Genomic DNA, 21,043 nt, shown 5'->3' on the forward strand with positions numbered 1-21,043 from the left:
AGCAAGCTCGAAGAAGGTCAACAATGGGGGAAGAACACTAGCTCAAAGGATAAGGTTGAATGGGGAAGAAGACCCCCTTTTATAGGAGCTCCCGAATCCAACCGTTATGCTCACAGCCCGCACCGAGCGGTACTACCGCTCCAAGGAGCGGTACTACCGCTAGGGCGGTAGAAGCCCTTTGAAACACAACAGTGAGGAGGCAAAAAAGCCAAAAGAACCGTCGGAGCGGTAGTACCGCTTGACCTCACGGTACTACCGCTAGGGGTAGCGGTACTACTGCTAAGGGTGGCGGTACTACTGCTTGCGAGCGGTACTAAAAAATTACATCCGTGCCTACCACCGCTGGACTTGTGACGAGTTTTTGGTCCCGAGCGGAAGTAGCCACGGAAGTAGTCGCGGTAGTACCGCTCCCAAGAGCGGTACTAAAAAATTACATCCGCAGCAGCCCCTTTTAAGGACACCAAAACTGCACAACTTCTGCAAACGGACTCCGAATTCGACGAAACCAAGTTTGTTGGAAAGCTAGCGACAAGGGCTAACACAATCTTGATAGAAATATCAATAAGAAGCAAATGAGAAAAGGCCTAAAAGAAAATGGTGAGAACCCTTCCTCGGATAAGACCGGTAAAACCTCCAACACCGAAAACATCATAGAAGACGCATGCAAACTCCGTTTTCGATGAACTCAAGCTTGTCATCAGGATGACCATAAGCTCTAAGACTCACAAAGAGAACCAAACAACAACCAAGAAACGTGATGCAAGGATGCAATGGTTTGAGCTCTCGACGAACGATACGATCAAGCTACTCACTTGAGAGCCCCCCTTGATAGTATGGCTATCGATCCTATAACCCGGTCTCCCAACTACCACCATGAGACCGGTAAAATAGAAAACCTATCAAGGGCAAACCTTTGCCTTGCATATGATCCACTTGAGCTAGATGATGACGATCTTGTCCTCCTCAAGATGGACCACCTTTCTTGATTGCGTTGGGTCGATGGAGACTAGATGATTGCTCCCCCATACTCCACTATGGGTGAGCCACTCTTCGGCACATCTTCACAAGTCCATTGACACCACAATGGATGGCAAGCTTCAAGCACTTGATCTCTTCGTGATGCTGCACTTGAACTTGCACACAACAATCTTGATGACGATCACCACTTGATGTCATCCTTTCCATGCTAGCCCATGGAAACATACCTAACCCCACACAGAACTCTCACGTAGACCATGGGTTAGTACACAAAGCATAAAGGACAATGCTTACCTTACCATGCGATCACGTGATACCTCTCGGTACATCTTCTACGCTTTGCGTGTTGATCAACTTGATTCACTCTTTGACTTAGTATTGATCAAGCTTGAATCTTTCCAACTCTCTTCATTTGGATGATGTCTTGAAGGTAAACATGAATGATCACACACACTTCTTCTTCAAGACATGCTTGCAATAAGCTCAACACTCACAAGACCAATCTTTGGATAATTCCTTTATAGCACCTTGGTCATCACAAACTCTCCTTGAAACCAACAAATGGACTCCAAGAAAAGCCTATGGACAAACCCTTCAAATATAACTCAAGGCAACCATTAGTCCATAAAGATTGTCATCAATTACCAAAACCAAACATGGGGGCACCGCATGTTCTTTCACACGTAGAGAAGAATGTATGTGGAAGCATCCTTGGTACTCTGCTCAAGATTAAAGGTAAAAGAAAGGATGGTGACGGTTCATGGATCGATATGCTTGCTAATCAGTCAAAACGCAAGAGTGAAGCAGAAGATGATGACAAATTCATCAAAGCTCGCCAGAGTTACAATTTCAGTACAAAAGAAGCAACACAATTCTTCACCTATTTGTTGTCAGTAAGACACCCTCTTCCTACTGCGCAAACATCAGAAGTCTCGTGGATGTGAGCTCAGGTAAAATGAAGTTGGGACACGTGAAGTCACATGATTACCACGTAATGTTGACACAAATCCTCCTGGTGGCCATCAAGAATCTGATGGACAAAGATATAAGAAACACACTCATTGACCTCTGTGATTTCTTCAACCAACTATGGCAGAAAGTTGTAGATCCTGAAGAGTTGGATCATATGCAAGATGATATTGCCAGAATATTGTCCAACCTAGAGATGTTTTTCCCACCGTCATTCTTTGATGTCATGGTCCATCTCACTGTGCACCTTGTCGACGACATAAAGTATTGTGGTCCTGTGTTTCTTTGCAACATGTATCCCTTCGAGCGGTTCATGGGAATACTGAAGCGCTTTTGTCGGAACCGAAACCATCCAGAGGCAAGCATCCTACAAGGTTATACCGCGAAGGAGGTGGTTGAGTTTTGCACCAAATACATGAAACAAAGACCTATAGGTTTGTCCCTCTCTCGCCATGAGGGAAGGCTGGAAGGTAAGCCGGTCCTTGCTAGCACGCAAATGGCTGCACCCGGAGAATTGGCAGAGAAAGCCCACTTGACGGTACTTCTTAATAGCCTAATTCTCAGCGCTTATGCCGAAGAACACTTGGCAGAGATACGCCAAATCTTCTTACCAATGGTGCCTTCATCAGATGTGGAGATGAAGGAGCACACTAAGAACTACGCCGAATGGCTGAAGAATCGTTTGGCACAAGGATCCATCGATGACATTGCTACGTGGTTGGCACAAAAGCCATCACCTACGGTGTTGACGTACCAAGCATATGACATAAATGGATAGACGCTCTACACTGAGGAACGTGATCAGAAGACCTCATATCAGAACAACTGTGTTCGAATAGAATGCATGACTGTAAATGAAGCTGATAAAAGGGTATACTATGGAACCATTAAAGAGATTTGGGAGCTTGACTATGTGAAAGTTAAGGTGGCATTATTCAGGTGCGCATGGATCCCTCTTGGTCAGGTAAGGATTGATTAGTACAAGAAGACCTGTGTTAACATGGCAACAATGGCATATCACGCGGACCCATTCATTCTTGCCAGCGATGATACCCAGATTTTCTTTGTGGAAGACCCCTTGCATAAGAACTGCCATTTAGTGATGCATGGGAAGAGAAGGGTACTGGCTGTCGACGATGTTGCCGATGAGGATGAGTATGATGAATTTGATGAGTTGCCAGCCAAGGGATCACGCACCCGTGTAACAGAGAAGCGTAAAATCATCAAAAAAACCAAGTTCATTCGGGATCAACGTAATGATCCTAGTTCCCCCATGTACATGGGAATTAAGCCGTAAGACTAGTCTTTATGCCTACCCTGCAACTTAATTCGTTCAATTTAGAACTATCATGTGTACTGAATTTGTGAGTTATGCCCAGTTTTCTGTTGATGTAAGAACCGTTAATATGTTGACCTTGATATGTTGTCAGCTCAGGCAATGAATATGAACTGTTTTTTGTTGTTATTATTATTATATCATAGAGGTAGCACACTCAATTGATCTCACTACAGTATGTGTGAGCAAAAATATGCAATCTGGTTTGTGAATAGCATACGGTTCGTTGATGAAAGCCGTGTGCCGACCAAACCCCACCCACGATCTGAGTCGTGCTTTCTGATTGGCTAGAACCCAAACCCCACGGATTGTACGTCTGCACCGTTGGATGCTCCCAGATCAAACGGCTATCCTCATCCCTTTCGACAGCACATGCAGTTCCGGTTGTAATTTTATTTGTATGCACAAAATGCACGTTAATCTCAAAAAAATGTATTAAATATAGCTAATGATACTTGAAATGCGCCAGAAAATCAAACCCGTGGTATAATGGTGATTGCGTACCGTGGAAATTTTTATGAGGCCAAACGATGAAGTCACCGGCCACAGGAGTTTGAATTGACACGTCTCCTTTTGGAAACCATGATCCTTCATGTGAGATGCTCCGGTTTGGAAGGAGCGGTCATCAAAACTTGTGCCAAACTTTACCAATTTTTTTCCACGGGGTCGTGAGAGCACTCCATGGGCACACATCGATTTTGATGATGTCCGAACTCCATTTGAATTTTCTGTAATTAAAATACCAACTAGGACTACGCCAGTGGCCGCACCTCGTGGCCGAAATGTCTGAAACTTCTCCCCGCTTCTTGAACAAACGGATGAAAACTCACAAAGCGACGCATAAATGATCTGTACACCTTCTTTGCTAGGCTGATAGTAAGGGGGTATCATAGTTAGTATCATGCATGCCAACTAGGCAATTTTGATGAGTTGTCATAGAATTAAATGAAGAAAGAGAGGGTTAAGTATCATATCATGAAACCGTATCATAATAAATGCTATGCTACTATGTGTCATGCATAACAATAAATAAAGTACTACATATGATACTACTCTATGATACTATGCATTGGACTAGCCACAGTGGGAGTAATTTCAGCAGTAACATCGAGTCCACCTCAACAAATTTTCTTATGTGGCAATGAGTTAATGAGGAGGTAGTTTGAGTAACTTTGCTAGTTAGTGTATAACATCACATGTCCCAATGCAATATGAGTCTATAACCTAATAAATGAGGCTTTGCATGTTACCATACTTATGTTACTACCCACTATGAAAGGTAGTAACATAGTCTAAGGATATGTGTATGTTACTAGTGTATGTTACTCTCCATTGTGGCTAGTCTTAGAGAAAGTACAATAGAGTGACATAAGCAGGCTATAAGGAATATAATAATATATATGTGCTTATTAGTTGGAGGAAATTAAGAGAAGAGGAGAGAGAATAGAAGCGGGCTCTTGGTTAGTAGAGCCAGCTGCAACACAAGACCCAAGACACTTTGTGAGGATGTAAGGTGGGCCAACTATTGATAAACTAGTACGTATTTAAAACTTATTATTGTACATGTCGGCTAAGAGGTTGGCTGTATATGACATGGCAACTTCTTATAGCCGACCGTTGGCTATATTATTAACCATGCTCTTAGTGAGGTAGCTAGTATATCATAGACTAGCTAGTATCATACTCCCTCCTTTCCGGTTTATAGGGCTCAATTCAAAAATCTCACCAACCAAGGTAGATGGTGAGTGGTGGAATACTTTTTGTAGTTCACAAAAACACCCAATTCATGCTTTTGTTTTCCTCAACAAATTATGTTTACCAATGTATTAATTGCAATACATGCATGCATAAAGTACATGCATTGGTCAATTTTCTCTTAATACTTGCATGCAATGATTTAATGCACCTTGAAATTTGAACATGTGATGGGGAACAACCAAATTGAGCCTTATAAAATGGAAAAACTAAAATTTTGAGATAAGCCAATAAACCGGAAAGGAGGGAGTATATATGCTTGATACTAGTATATGATCGGTAATACCTCCGTAATGTGCGCATGCATAGTATCATAAGTTAGTATCTTAGATTGCCTTATTAATTGTCATGCATGACACAAAGTAGTACAACATTTAATATGATACCACACACTCTCTTTCCTCATTGAACTATGTGCCACATCATCCAAAAAATCTAGTTGGCATGCATGATACCGCTTGATACTCCCATATTACGACCAGCCTTAGGGTGGCCATAGTGGGGGTATCATAACCGGTATCATGCACTTGGGAATAGCAAATATGATGATGTGGCAAAGAAACAGTAACATAGATAGATACCGTAACATATATATATATATAATAAATGCTATACTACTTCGTGTCATGCATGGCCATAAATATGGTCATCTATGATATATACTACTCTATGATACTATATATGCACTATGAAGGTACGTACGTAGTATCATACACTAGTATCATATGCACGATACTATATATAGTATATGATACTCCCCACTATATAAGGCTGGCCATAGTGGTGGTATCATAGCCGACGATGTCATGCACATGGAAATAGCAAGTATGCTGATGTGGCAAAGAATTAAATATATATAGAGAGTGTTAGAGTAACATATAGGTAGATACTATATCATGTTAAATGCGATGCTAAGTTGTGCCATGCATGGCACTAAATATGATCTATGCTACTATACTCTATGTATTATACTATGCGCTATAATTAATTAAAGGTAGTATCATACACTAGTATCATATATATATATATATATATGCATGATACTAGTATATGACACTCTCCACTATGAGTAGCCTAAGTATATATAGCCTAACTAAAACATCCACATGTAGTTGTAGTAGGGTTTTTGACTTTAATTAATTATATGCACTAAAATGCAATGCAAGGTAAGTGCAAATAATGACTTAAACATAGCACACGACCTGAAATGGGCCCGAACGATGTAGCTAGTAACTGACGATTTGTAGTCTGAAGTGCCGCATCTCCTTTTGGAAACTATGATCCTTTTTGTGAGATGCTCCGGTATGGAAGGTGCGAGCACCAAAACTTGTGCCAAACTTTACCAATTTTTTTCCATGCGATCTTGAGAGCACGCGACAGTGACACAATGATTTTCGTTATTTTTCAGACTCTGTATGCATTTCCTGAAATTAAAATACCAACAAGGCCTATGCCCTGGCCACACCCTGCGGCCGAACTGTTTAAAGTTTTTTCCCGTTTCTCGCATAATGAATGAAAACTCGCAAAGCGGCACACAAATGATCTTGCTAACACACACGTGTAGTTGCGACTATATATATACATACATACAAATGAGATCTTTTTTTTTGCATATTCAAAGTTTGAGATTGCTAGCGAGGCATGCCACCTGGTAAAATGTACCAGAAAATCAAACCATAGGGTACAATCGTGATTTCTTACCGTGGAAAAAAATTAGAGGTGAAACGATGAACTCATGTTTTCATTTGAACAAAAATATGATGTTAGGTAATGTAAATGTTTTCAAATAGCACACGGTTCACTCACGAAAGCCGTGTGTCCACTAAACTGTGGCCGATGCCCCTCCCCTCTGCCACGCGCGCGATCTGAGTCGTGCGTTCTGATTGGCCAGAACCCAAACCCCACGGATCGTATGTATGCGCCGTTGGATTCTCCTTGATCGAACGGCGATCCTCATCCCTTTCGACAGCACATGTAAATGTTTCCAAATAGCCCCTCCAAAAAAATGTTTTCAAATAGCACACGGTTCATTCACGAAAGCCGTGTGCCTACCAAACCGTGGCCGATGCCCCCCTTTGCTACGCGCGTGTGACGCCCCCGATTCAATCGTACACTAATCATACACGCAAACGTGTACGATCAAGATCAGGGACTCACGGGAAGATATCACAACACAACTCTAAAAATAAAATAAGTCATACAAGCATCATAATACAAGCCAGGGGCCTCGAGGGCTCGAATACAAGTGCTCGATCATAGACGAGTCAGCGGAAACAACAATATCTGAGTACAGACATAAGTTAAACAAGTTGCCATAAGATGGCTACCACAAAATGGGATACAGATCGAAAGAGGCGCAGGTCTCCTGCCTGAGATCCTCCTAAACTACTCCTGGTCGTCGTCAGCAGCCTGCACGTAGTAGTAGGCACCTCCGGTGTAGTAGGAGTCGTCGTCGACGGTGGCGTCTGGCTCCTGGGCTCCAGTGTCTGGTTGCGACAACCAGGAAGAGGAAAGGGGGGAAAAGGGGAGAAAAGCTACCGTGAGTACTCATCCAAAGTACTCGCAAGCAGGACTCACGGGAAGATATCACAACACAACTCTAAAAATAAAATAAGTCATACAAGCATCATAATACAAGCCAGGGGCCTCGAGGGCTCGAATACAAGTGCTCGATCATAGACGAGTCAGCGGAAACATCAATATCTGAGTACAGACATAAGTTAAACAAATTGCCATAAGATGGCTACCACAAAATGGGATACAGATCGAAAGAGGCGCAGGCCTCCTGCCTGAGATCCTCCTAAACTACTCCTGGTCGTCGTCGGCAGCCTGCACATAGTAGTAGGCACCTCCGGTGTAGTACGAGTCGTCGTCGACGGTGGCGTCTGGCTCCTGGGCTCCAGCGTCTGGTTGCGACAACCAGGAAGAGGAAAGGGGGGAAAAGGGGAGAAAAGCTACCGTGAGTACTCATCCAAAGTACTCGCAAGCAAGGATCTACACTACTTATGCATGGGTATCTGTCTAAAGGGGCAATATCGGTGGACTGAACTACAGAATGCCAGAATAAGAGGGGGTAGCTAATCTTATCGAAGACTACGCTTCTGGTAGCCTCCATCTTGCAGCATGTAGAAGAGAGTAGATGGTAAGTTCACCAAGTATCATTGCATAGCATAATCCTACCCGGTGATCCTCCCCTCGTTGCCCTGTTAGAGAGCAATCACCGGGTTATATCTGGCACTTGAAGGGTGTGTTTTATTAAGTATCCAGTTCTAGTTGTCATAAGGTCAAGGTACAACTCCGGTCGTCCTTTTACCGAGGGACACGGCTATTCGAATAGATAAACTTCCCTGCAGGGGTGCACCACATAACCCAACACGCTCGATCCCATTTGGCCGGACACACTTTCCTGGGTCATGCCCGGCCTCGAAAGATCAACACGTCGCAGCCCTACCTAGGCACAACAGAGAGGTCAGCACGCCGGTCTAAATCCTATGGCGCAGGGGTCTGGGCCCATCGCCCATTGCACACCTGCACGTTGCGAGGGCGGCCGGAAGCAGACCTAGCCTAGCAGGCGTTCCAGTCTAATCCGGCGCGCGCCGCTCAGTCGCTGACATCACGAAGGCTTCGGCTGATACCACAACGCCGAGTGCCCATAACTATTCCCGCGTAGTTGGTTAGTGCATATAGGCCAGTGGCCAGACTCAGATCAAATACAAAGATCTCGTTAAGCGTGTTATTTTGAAGTAACCGCGGACGCCGACCAGGGCCAGGCCCACCTCTCTCCTAGGTGGTCTCAACCTGCCCTGTCGCTCCGCCACAAAGTAACAGTCGAGGGCCGTCAGGAACCCAGGCCCACCTCTACCGGGATGGAGCCACCTGCCCCTTCAGCCCCCATCTCCGAACAATATCACAAGTAATGTAACAGTATAAAGTATATAGCATATGCCCGTGATCACCTCCCGAAGTGATCACGGCCCAGTAGTATAGCATGGCATACGGACAAGAGTGTAGGGCCACTGATGGAACACTAGCATCCTATACTAAGCATTAGGATAGCAGGTAAGGGTAACAACTGTAGCAACAATGACAGGCTATGCAGAAGAATAGGATTAACCGAAAGCAGTAACATGCTACACTACTCTAATGCAAGCAGTAGAGAGATGGAATAGGCGATATCTGGTGATCAAGGGTGGGGGCTTGCCTGGTTGCTCTGGCAAGAAGGGGTCATCAACAACGTAGTCGATCGGGGCACCAGCAGCGGCGTCAGTCTCCTAGTCTACCGGAGAGAAGAGGGGGGAAGAAACAATGAATACAATGCAAACAGATGCATATCGATGCATGTCATGACAAGTAACGATGACAGGTGTGCCCTAACGCAGTAGGAGGTGATACCGGCGAAGGGGGGAAACATCTGGGAAAGTATCCCTGGTATTTCGCGTTTTCGAATATATGAACCAGAGGGGGAAGTTGTGTGTTCGCTATGCTAGGGATGTGTGGCGGACGAACGGGCTACGTATCCAGATTCGTCTCGTCATTCTGAGCAACTTTCATGTACAAAGTATTTTCATCCGAGCTACGGATTATTTCATATGATTTTTCAAAGTTTTAAATGATTTTCTAAATTTCTGGATTTAATTTAATTCGAAATACTAAATGAGAAAACTGCTATGTGTACCCAGAGGGTAAGTAGCCTCTTAGTATGACAGGTGGGGTCCAGGGGTCTAGTCAACATTGCAGTCAAAAAGTTGACCAGTCAAACTTTGACTGGTCAACATGGTCAATGGACCCACATGTCATGGGGTGTAAAATTTAACTAGCACAAAATAAATCTAATAGGGCCTCTTTTCCTTTTTTTTACTGGATACTAATTGGGGGGTTACCCCTCTAATTAAACTAGGCTTGGCCCCATTAGGTACTGGCCCAGGCCACAGCCAGCGGAGGGGTGAGCCTGCTCGCGTGGCACTGACCGAGGCCATGGACGAGGCCGACGTCGACGGGCAACCGGGACGCGTAGCCGACAGCAGCAGGGGAGCGGCGGCGCAACAGCAGGGGCTGCGGGCGTGACCGACGGGGCTCGGCAGTCAGGAGCGCGGAGCGAGCAGGGACGAAGCCAGGGGCGGAGCGGGCGCGTCAGCTGTGGGCGGCTGCAGGCGTGGGCGGGCGCGAGTTGCAAGCGGTTGAGGCCGACAGGACTCGCAGCGGTGGCGAGCGGGGTCGAGCGGGGCGGCAGCAAGTTGCGACACCACCAGCAGCAGAGCAAAGCAGCGGAGCAGCTAGCAGCGGCAACAGAGGCAGTTAGCAGCAACAACGCCAGTAGTAGAGAAGCGGCGAACGAGCGAGCCGCGCGCGACCAGCACGGACGGGCGCGCAGAGACGTGGCCGGGCGTAGCTGGTCGAGGCCAGGGAGCATGGCATGTGCAGCCTTGGGCAGGGGATGGGGCGGCGGCCACGACGACTATTTGGACAAGGCCTTGCTCCTATGAGATGCAGGCAACGCGGTAAGCACAATGGTGATGGCGGGACAGGCTAGGGTGGACGGATTTGAGCACGTCGTTGACTTTGGCGGTAGCCGGAGTACGGGAGCGGGCGGAAACCACGTTGTGACTCATGAACGAGAAAATGAAGTGGACGAGCGGCATCTACGGGGCAGCAGGAGCACACCGGTGCCACCGGATCAAGCCGAGGGGCTCGGGTGTACGAAGCTTATTAGCAATGGCGGACGGTGGCTTGGAGCTTGCGGGAAACATAGTCAGAATGCGCAAACAAAGGGGAAACATGGGGCTTTTGCACGGGGCCTCACCACGGTTGCAGGGGAGGAGTTGGTGAAGCTGGGGAGGGCTTGACGATGACGAATTTGACGAAGGCGGCCGACGTTCTGAGGTTGAAGAAGAATCGATGTCGACGGCTTGGGGAGGCCCCTGCTTGTGTGCGTTGTCGTAGAGGTCGACGACGTCGAGGCGCACCTCCTGGGCGCCTTCGAGCGGGACGAGGTGGTTCCAGAGTGTGTCAATGACGAGGCGGCGACGATGGTTGTTTACGGATGCCTATCCAGATCGGGGAGGGGAGTGAGGGGGAAGAAGTGGATATGCTAGGGTTCGACGGGATGGGGGGTGGTCTTATCCACCCACGCGACCGAGGGATCGCCGACGCGTGCACATCACCGGCTATGGCGCCGGTGGATGAGCGCCACGCCCTCGTGTGAACAGGAGGAAGGAGAGGCTCGGCTGGGCTAGGTCATTTTGCCTAATGGGCCACAGTGCCCGGTAGATTAGGTTTCCTTTTTTTGTTTCAGTTTATATTCCATTTTACCTATTTTCTTTTCTGTTTTATTTTGTTTTCCATTTATTTTTGATTTAGCAAAATACCAAAATGGCACCTAACTTGTTGTTTACCAAATATGCCACGGCCACATTAACTTGCTACCCAAACTAAATTAGTTTCATAATTATTTAATATTTAGAAGTATTTAAATAATAGTCTTAGCTGATGTTTTATCCATCTAATAGTATTTAAATATTTTATAAAGTGTGGTTTCTCCACCATAATTACCTATGCATTATTGGTTCACTCCGAACATTTTAGTTTTAATTTTTGAAAACTTTTATTGTTTGCTTGATTTTGAATTTGAATCGGTTTTGTACTAACGCGAGATTAGTAACAGTAATCGAAGTGACGTGGCATCATTAGCAGAGGTTCACTGTAGCTTAAGTATCCGGGCGTCACAATTCTCCTCCACTACAAGAAATCTTGTCCCGAGATTTAAGAGGTAGAGAAGGGGGAAAGATCTGGTTACGAAATTCTACCGAATCTTCTTGGTCTTGGATGCTCTTCCCAAAGTAGTTGATCATTTTCGTTGATGTCTTTATTTCTCTTCTTCAGGTCATCATGAAGTCAGGACCCTTCTTTAGGAACTCCATCGTACTTACGAAAGAATAGGGGCAGCTTGACAATGATAGGATGCTATAAGGGTTAATCATCCATGGGTTATTCCATGAATGAGCACATGATTATCTCTCGAGTTGAACCAATAAAATACATCGAGAGTAAGGTACGAAGGTACAATAAGAGGTTCCAAGCGGATAGATAGTTGCTCAAAGTCTGAACCAAAGTGAGAAAGGGGTTCGGAGCAGCAAGAGTAAGTATTGCGTCTGGTACCAGAATAGAGCACTAGGAAGGTGGCCCGTGAATTAAATACGAAGCCAAGCGTGAGGAATAACTTTGGGGACAAAGGTGGGGTGTACAGGAGTCAAGTTTCGATCATGTGGAACTGTGGGTTATGGGCCCACCATGTGCGTAGGTAGGGCACTGACATCTTGCACGGACATGACAGCAAGGCAGGTTAGAGGATAGCTTGTCAGTTATGTTGGCGACAACATCGGTACCAAGGGCGAGGGACAAAGAGAACCATTTTCCTGCTCGTTGAACGAGGCGGACCAATAGGTAAGGTTCTCGTCCATCGGTGGTTACCGGAATGTCATCAACAATAGTAACAGGGTCTTACCGACACGGTTGTACACCATGGTGTTTACATAAGCAGAAGAATATTACTGCTTAGATCATATAGATCACAAGAAAGGGTAAACAAAACAATGAAAAGGAAAAAGTGATTATCAGATTAAACAGAACAATGGAAAGAAAAATGTGCTTAAACACATATTTCAGGGGTATATCCTTCCCAAGGACAAGCATAGAATGATATCCATGACAGGATATAACGTAGAAAACCCTTTAGGAAAGGGGAGAGAAATAACATGACATTACCCATACAACGGTGTTTGGATAATTGATAAAGAAAATTTAGCATTGTGCTTTCAATGCTCTTGTTGATGTTTGAGTACCACGGTCATGCTTCGAGATAGCATTGACATGGTCAGCAAGCAAAGGTCAGACCTTAGGTACTCAAAGAATTCATCAGGAACAACTTATAGAATAAGTCTTACAATTTTCTCATGGAAGAATGGTTAACCTTGCTAAAAAGGAAACGGTAACAATAGGTCCTCCGGCCAGGTGTGCTAGACATGACACCACCTTACCGGGTCATATAAAGACCAACATTATAACTCTTGAAAACATGTCCCAACCATGATATCTGACCGAGATTCAGATCTGGTGGTGTCAAAATACCTTAGACTCAGGAGGCCTGAGAAGGAAAGGTGCAACACAAATTCATGAGATGACATTGTAAAGTTCTCGGGAAATAACGTATGGAAGCAAGGCTCCGAAACAAGAGTTCATCATTAAACCAAGGAGAGGATGAGGAGGTGGCTGATGGACTCAGCGATAATTCAACTAGGTATCCAAAATGATGGATCTCCACAATTATGTGGATAATGAGATAGCATTTTCAGATCAAATGATATAATGAAGTATGCTCGAGGAAAACATACTCAATTGAACATTGGTTGAAAGGTGCACCCGAAATATGGGTTGGGTTGCACGACCAATGTCAGAATGGTGATTAAATAATCAATAGTCTAAGAATGAACGGCCGACCATTAACTTCAAAGCAATAGGGTTGCTAGAAGGAAAGAATCCAAACAACACCGTTCACTTGTTGGAATCAACACGGGGACCAAGAAAGAATGGTGATGGTGAGAAGTATCACTATACCAAGAATTCTTAAGAGGTGGAGTAATCCTCATGACATTCTTGACATAAAAGATGCTAATAGTCCAAGGTAAAGAAGAACAAATGCTGGATAGCAAGGAACTCAAGGTATAACACAGAACACGAACAAGTTTGTGTTGGAGGGAAGGCAATAAAGTGCTCGATGACAACACAAATCATCGAGGGCAAGGATGGTATTTCTCATCATGAATTCAATTGATATCCTGGAAGAGCTCTGAATGCTGATGATGATCACGACACATTTGTCGAGAGATTTCAAGAAGATGTAATCGATCAGTGATGACATCAAGTTAAAGGAATGATGAAGCGAAAGGTTATTCGAAACAAGGGTACGACACAAACTTGAAATTAAGCTTGCTATTCAAGAACCAATGATATGACGAGGAAGATCAATGTAAGATTAGCTCACCGTCGAAATTTGTGCTCCGGGAAGAAGGACCAGGTAGCACAGTTAAAATTAGCACGATCATGAAGTAACCGATCAGGCTAGGAGTGACGTGATGGAGTATTAAACGTCTCAACAACAAAGTACTAGGAGTACTGAATCATAGTTTTGATTCGATTCACTAATCGGTGTTCCCGGTTGACGACAACTCAGAACCCGTGGAGTGACTATGATAGGGAAAGGTATTACTCCAGCACAAATTCAAAGATGTAGTGCAATGGCATGATATCCTCGAGATACCAGGGGGATAATACTCGAAGGCATATCAAATTAAAGGTTGAAGTGGGTGTATTGATCTATAGAAGACAAGCGCTTTAACTTGTCTGAGAAATGGAATCAAAGGAAGAAATTATGGTCGGAACCACAATCATAAATGATCGAACCACGGATACAAGATGAAATTATAACAAGGGGGTAATTATTTTTATGAGCAGCTTCCATGATAAGTACTACATCGCGTCCATGGGCATGAACACAAAGTTCAAGGTCGACTCCCACTTCTCCAAAACCTTTCATTCACTCCTCGTTTTTGAAAATGTCATTAGTTGTTGAAAGTTTTACCTAGTGCAATACCAGATAAGTATGACCCGTGAAATCTTTCGGGTTCACACAGATTAAGGAAGGCATAGGTTCAATCCATCAGGGCATCGTAGAAACATATCTTCAGGAGTAAATAATACAAGCTCAAAAGTAGAGCATGGTTGACAAGGCAAATGATACAATTTACCAAAGGCATTATGTATCAGGGGAAGAACTCAAGGTTTTGAGAATATGTAGGAACGGTCGAAAAATAATCCACCAAACGAACGAGCGGACCACCAAGAATCTGATGTGAGCATATATGTTCAACCAGAAGAAGAAATAATGCAAAAGGCATTGGATTATAGAAATATCTTGATAATTCGAGAGCTTAAATACAAGGAATTATGATTTCCAAATTGGGGGATCAGAAGCAGATGCTCTGATCAAAAGATAAGTAAGTCGAATAGACTTAGAGGCACAAACGGTGGCAATTCGATTGGTCGACAACTAGCTCATGTTCAAAATGACGTCCGAGCCGGAAGGATAATTTTCAAGGAATACTGATGATTTGTGCATTCACACACATGCTGAATCAACAAGATCAGAATGTCGATCATAAAGTATTTTAATGAATATTGCTTGACATATGGAAGTAACCATTATGCAAGCAGGTAAAGAAGATCAAGAGCAATAGGCTACTGAGGATTTCGGAGGATCGAATGGCATTTCAAAGAATTTTGCGAAACACCTGAACAACTGGGGATGAACGAATCCCCAATGAGTGTGAGGAATTATTCATACATGTATTCATGAGAAAAAGGAGCTGCAAGGCAGTAAGCACAAAGGATTCTCGGAATAGCGGGAAGTAGTTCAGGGTATCTTGTACTAATAAGAGTAATCGAGAATGAAGGTATGGATGGCAAGTATAAGTAGCTATCCATAGGGATGTCTTGGTGGTAGTGAATTTACAAAGGCGGTGGGCACAAGTGTCTCGGTAAAACATCGAATAGCATCTTCAGAAACTTCTGGTGCAGCAGACGATCATCTGTAATAAGGGGCTCTCCGGATGGAAGTAGTTACGAGAACCTAGAGTCAGAGTAAGTAAAATCGTTTAACCCGAATAGAAGAGATGTCAGAGTCCCAGAGTATAGGTCGAGAAATAAAAGATCCTAATACCACCCAATGGCAACGTGGGCCCGTAAGCCGCACAACCATGTTAGTAAAAACTTTTTCAATGACTAGACTCAACTTCGACCAAGGAGTTGGAAAGGGGGATTCCTACAGGCAGTCGGCTCTGATACCAACTTGTGACGCCCCCGGTTCAATCATACACTAATCATACACGCAAACGTGTACGATCAAGATCAGGGACTCACGGGAAGATATCACAACACAACTCTAAAAATAAAATAAGTCATACAAGCATCATAATACAAGCCAGGGGCCTCGAGGGCTCGAATACAAGTGCTCGATCATAGACGAGTCAGCGGAAACAACAATATCTGAGTACAGACATAAGTTAAATAAGTTGCCATAAGATGGCTAGCACAAACTGGGATACAGATCGAAAGAGGCGCAGGCCTCCTGCCTGAGATCCTCCTAAACTACTCCTGATTGTCGTCGGCAGCCTGCACGTAGCAGTAGGCACCTCCGGTGTAGTAGGAGTCGTCATCGACGGTGGCGTCTGGCTCCTGGGCTCGAGCATCTGGTTGCGACAACCAGGAAGAGAGGAAAGGGGGGGAAGGGGAGAAAAGCAACCGTGAGTACTCATCCAAAGTACTCGCAAGCAAGGATCTACACTACTTATGCATGGGTATCTGTCTAAAGGGGCAATATCGGTGGACTGAACTACAGAATGCCAGAATAAGAGGGGGATAGCTAATCCTATCGAAGACTACGCTTCTGGCAGCCTCCATCTTGCAGCACGTAGAAGAGAGTAGATGGTAAGTTCACCAAGTATCATCGCATAGCATAATCCTACCCGGCGATCCTCCCCTCGTTGCCCTGTTAGAGAGCGATCACCGGGTTATATCTGGCACTTGGAAGGGTGTGTTTTATTAAGTATCCAGTTCTAGTTCTCATAAGGTCAAGGTACAACTCCGGGTCGTCCTTTTACCGAGGGACACGGCTATTCGAATAGATAAACTTCCCTGCAGGAGTGCACCACATAACCCAACACGCTCGATCCCATTTGGCCGGACACACTTTCCTGGGTCATGCCCGGCCTCGAAAGATCAACACGTCGCAACCCTACCTAGGCACAACAGAGAGGTTAGCACGCCGGTCTAAATCCTATGGCGCAGGGGTTTGGGCCCATCGCCCATTGCACACCTGCATGTTGCGAGGGCGGCCGGAAGCAGACCTAGCCTAGCAGGCGTTCCAGTCCAATCCGGCACGCGCCGCTCATCGCTGATGTCACGTAGGCTTCGACTGATACCACAACGCCGAGTGCCCATAACTGTTCTCGCGTAGTTGGTTAGTGCGTATAGGCCAGTGGCCAAACTCAGATCAAATACCAAGATCTCGTTTATTTTGAAGTAACCGCGGACGCCCACCAGGGCCAGGCCCACCTCTCTCCTAGGTGGTCTCAACCTGCCCTGTCGCTCCGCCACAAAGTAACAGTCGGGGGCCGTCGGGAACCCAGACCCACCTCTACCGGGATGGAGCCACCTGCCCCTTCAGCCCCCATCTCCGAACACTATCATAAGTAATGTAACAGTATAAAGTATATAGCATATGCCCGTGATCACCTCCCGAAGTGATCACGGCCCAGTAGTATAGCATGGCAGACGGACAAGAGTGTAGGGCCACTCATGGAACACTAGCATCCTATACTAAGAATTAGGATAGCAGGTAAGGGTAACAACTGTAGCAACAATGACAGGCTATGCAGCAGAATAGGAATAACCGAAGGCAGTAACATGCTACACTACTCTAATGCAAGCAGTAGAGAGAAGAAATAGGCGATATCTGGTGATCAAGGGGGGGCTTGCCTGGTTGTTCTGGCAAGAAGGGGTCATCAACAACGTAGTCGATCGGGGCACCAGCAGCGGCGTCAGTCTCGTAGTCTACCGGAGAGAAGAGGGGGAAGAAACAATGAATACAATGCAAACAGATGCATATCGATGCATGTCATGACAAGTAACGGTGATAGGTGTGCCCTAACGCGGTAGGAGGTGATACCGGCGAAGGGGGGAAACATCCGGGAAAGTATCCCCAGTGTTCCACGTTTTCGAATAGATGAACCGGAGGGGGAAGTTGCGTGTTCTCTATGCTAGGGATGTGTGGCGGATGAACGTGCTACGTATCCGGATTTGTCTTGTTGTTCTGAGCAACTTTTATGTACAAAGTATTTTCATTCGAGCTACGGATTATTTTATATGATTTTTAAAAGTTTAAGATGATTTTCTAAATTTCTGGATTTAATTTAATTCGAAATACTAAATGAGAAAACTGCTATGTGTACCCAGAGGGTAACTAGCCTCTTAGTATGACAGGTGGGGTCCAGGGGTCTAGTCAACATTGCAGTCAAAAAGTTGACCAGTCAAACTTTGACTGGTGAACAGGGTCAATGGACCCACATGTCATGGGGTGTAAAATTTAACTAGCACAAAATAAATCTAACAGGGCCTCTCTTCCTTTTTTTACTGGATACTAATTGGGGGGTTACCCCTCTAATTAAACTGGGCTTGGCCCTACTGGCCCAGGCCATGGCCAGCGGAGGGGTGAGCCTGCTCACACGGCATTGACCGAGGCCATGGACGAGGCCGGCGTCGACGGGCAAGCGGGGCGCGCAGCCGGCAGCAGCAGGGGAGCGGCGGCGCAACAGCAGGGGCTGTGGGCGTGAGCCAGGTGCGGGGCGCGACCGACGGGGCTCGGCAGTCAGGAGCGCGGAGCGAGCAGGGACGAAGCCAGGGGCAGAGCGGGGGCGTCGGCTGTGGGCGGCTGCAGGCGTGGGCGGGCGCGAGTTGCAGGAGGTTGAGGCCGACAGGGCTCGTAGCGGTGGCAAGCGGGGTCGAGCGGGGCGGCAGCAAGTCACGGCACCACCACCAGCAGAGCAAAGCAGCGGAGCAGCTAGCAGCGGCAACAGAGGCAGTTAGCAGCAGCAATGCCAGTAGTAGAGAAGCGGCGAGCGAGCGAGCCGCACGCGACCAGCACGGATGGGCGCACGGAGACGTGGCCGGGCGTAGCCCGTCGAGGCCAGGGAGCATGGCGTGTGCATCCTTGGGCAGGGGATGGGGCGGCGACTACGATGACTATTTGGACAAGGCCTTGCTCCTACGAGATGTAGGCAACGCGGTAAGCACAATGGTGATGGCGGGACGGGCTAGGGTGGCCGGATTTGAGCACGTCGTTGACTTTGGTGGTAGCTGGAGTACGGGAGCGGGCGGAAACCGCGTTGTGACTCACGAACAAGAAAACAAAGCCGACGAGCGGCGTCTACGGGGCAGCTGGAGCACACCAATGCCACCGGATCAAGCCGAGGGGCTCGGGTGTACGAAGCTTGTTAGCAATGGCGGACGATGGCTTGGAGCTTGCGGGAAACGTAGCCAGAATGCGCAAACAAAGGGGAAACATGGGGCTTTTGCACAGGGCCTCACCGCGGTTGCAGGGGAGGAGTTGGTGAAGCCGGGGAGGGCTTGACGATGACGAATTTGACGAAGGCGGCCGACGTTCTGAGGTTGAAGAAGAATCGATGTCGACGGCTTGGGGAGGCCCCTGCTTGTGTGCGTTGTCGTAGAGGTCGATGACGTTGAGGCGCACCTCCTGGGCGCCTTCGAGCGGGTCGAGGTGGTTCCGGAGTGTGTCAACGATGAGGCGGCGACGACGGTTGTGTACGGATGCCTCTCCAGATCGGGGAGGGGATTGAGGGGGAAGAAGTGGATAGGCTAGGGTTCGACAGGATGGCGGGGGTGGTCTTATCCACCCACGCGACCGAGGGATCGTCGACGCGTGCACATCGCCGACTATGGCGCCGGTGGATGAGCGCCACGCCCTCCTGTGAACAGGAGGAAGGAGATGCTCGGCTGGGCTAGGTCATTTTGCCTAATGGGCCACAGTGCCCCATAGATTAGGTTTCCTTTTTTGTTTCCGTTTATATTCCATTTTACCTATTTTCTTTTCTGTTTTATTTTGTTTTCCATTTATTTTTGATTTAGCAAAATACCAAAATGGCACCTAATTTGTTGTTTACCAAATATGCCACGGCCACATTAACTTGCTACCCAAACTAAATTAGTTTCGTAATTATTTAATATTTAAAAGTATTTAAATAATAGTCTTAGCTGATGTTTTGTCCATCTAATAGTATTTAAATATTTTATAAAGGTGTGGTTTCTCCACCATAATTACCTATGCATTATTGGTTCACTCCGAACATTTTAGTTTTAATTTTTGAAAATTTATTGTTTGCTTGATTTTGAATTTGAATTTGAATCGGTTTTGTACTAACGCGAGATTAGTAAGAGTAATCGAAGTGACGTGGCATCATTAGCAGAGGTTCACTGTAGCTTAAGTATCCGGGCGTCACAGCGCGCGATCTGAGTCGTGCATTCTGATTGGCCAGAACCCAAACTCCATGGATCGTACGTCTGCACCGTTGGATGCTCCCAGATAGAACGGCAATCCTCATCCCTTTCGACAGGAAATGCAGTTCGGCTAGGAATTGATTTATATGCCAAAATGGACGGTAAATGCAAAAAATGTCTTACATATAGCACATGAGACCTGAAATGCGCCAGCAAATCAAACCCGTGGTATAATTGTGATTGCTTTACGTGGGAAAAATTTAGAGGCGAAACGATGAACTCACGTCTTCATTTCAAAATTAGTACGCCTTCATTTCAAATGAAATTATTCTGTTTGTGCACACGAGCGCTTAGAGGCAACCGTTTGCATAGGCCTTTCCGCGCGCGCGGCGACTGGGGATATTTTTCACCCTTTTCACCTAGGCCGCCAACACCCCCCCACCGTCCGCCCGCGTTTCACTCAACTAGTCCACGCAATCTCCATTGCCAGCTCCCCCTCTCCCAGATCCACAGCAGAACCCTCTCCGACGCCGCCGTGCTCACCCCGGCCGTGTGCCCGCTCTTCGGCGTCAAGCCTACCTCCACTGCCATTCCCAACACGCGGCGGCCCGCGCCTCGCCGTCTTCATTTGCTCACTAGCCACCCTCGAGCATATCGATGCAGTAATCCTCGCCTCTCCTGTGGTCCGGCCGGGTTTGCATTAAGAAGTCTGCTAGTTACTGCTCTCCATCGCGGTGAGGCATATTTCCTCACAATCCCTCTTCCAATTTTGTTATGTATGTTCCCAAATTGGCTATAAAATAATGGAGAGCGTATATATGTTCATTATCTACCTTCCTTACTACATATAAGCTGTATTTGTTCCAATAAGTTACTGCCTAT

This window comes from Aegilops tauschii, chromosome 2 (assembly GCF_002575655.3).
Source record: "Aegilops tauschii subsp. strangulata cultivar AL8/78 chromosome 2, Aet v6.0, whole genome shotgun sequence".
Classification (NCBI taxonomy): Eukaryota; Viridiplantae; Streptophyta; class Magnoliopsida; order Poales; family Poaceae; genus Aegilops; species Aegilops tauschii.